General features: G+C 29.4%; 1 protein-coding gene across 1 annotated transcript in view; it reads right to left on the bottom strand.

Annotated features, from left to right (window-relative positions):
• Positions 1 to 1,056, bottom strand: part of LOC111678938 (dynein axonemal intermediate chain 7) — a 17,471-nt gene that overhangs the window by 1,242 nt on the left and 15,173 nt on the right. The window lies entirely within an intron of this gene.

Here is a 1,056-nt window from a genome sequence, read left to right as displayed (position 1 = left end):
AACTGTTTCACTTTTCTTTTTTTATACCCTCCACCACCATTAGTAGTGATAAAGGGTATATGTATGTATATAAGTTTATCATTCCATATGTAACACCTAGAAATATTCTTCTTAGATCTTAGGTGCTTAGAAGTTGAGTTAGCTATGTTCGTCTATCTGCCTAAAACAAGCTTACGTTAAGGATATGAGTAAAAATTTAAGACTACTTCAAAAAAATAAGCTTTTTCGTTATTCTTAAGCAGTTTTCTCAGAAACTACAAAAGATAATTCGATGAATTTTGCCACACAATATTTTTTCTGCCAGGGATCAAGTTTGTTAAAAATCATAACAATTGATTTAAAATTTATCATAGCCTCATACAAAGGTACATATTCCCAGAAATTAGTTTATCGTTAATAACTCCCTTAAATATATTGGTATAAACACAAAGTTTGGTACATGTGAAAATGATATGAACAGAAATTATACTACGAAAGCAGATTTGTATCGGTAGACTATTGGTTTTAGCTCCGCCTCCGAAAATCACTTAAACGCACGTATTTCAATAATTAACTAAGCTATTTTGATAAAATTCGTTTTGTCTATATATGAATAACCCTACAAATTTTTTCCGGATCGGTCCATTATTGGTCATATCTTCCATATAAGATTCACTTCCAAAATCATTTAAACGCATATATTTCATCGAATTATAAAGTTATATGGATAAAATTCGACTTGATATGTTTTGTATGCATTTAAACGCACATATTTCATTATAAAATTCAGCTATCTTGATACGGTTCAACAGAAATATGATATTTTTCGTATAAGACCGTTAATAGTCATAGCTCCCATAAAATCACACTTCCGAAAATCACATATACGAATATATTTCTTTTAATAATAAAGTTCGACACAAATATGTTTTGTGTACATGTGAATCACTCTCCGAATTTTATTTCAGATACGCCCGTTATTTGTTTGGCTCCCATAAAAAATCCACTACATATAAGAACTAGTTCCAAAAATTAATTAAACGCACATTTACAATTAAAGTTTTCGGGATAAATAAA

Source organism: Lucilia cuprina, chromosome 3 (assembly GCF_022045245.1).
Source record: "Lucilia cuprina isolate Lc7/37 chromosome 3, ASM2204524v1, whole genome shotgun sequence".
In the NCBI taxonomy this organism is placed as follows: Eukaryota; Metazoa; Arthropoda; class Insecta; order Diptera; family Calliphoridae; genus Lucilia; species Lucilia cuprina.
The sequence above is the reverse complement of the archived record's forward strand: the minus strand, read 5'-3'. Positions and strand labels throughout refer to the sequence as shown.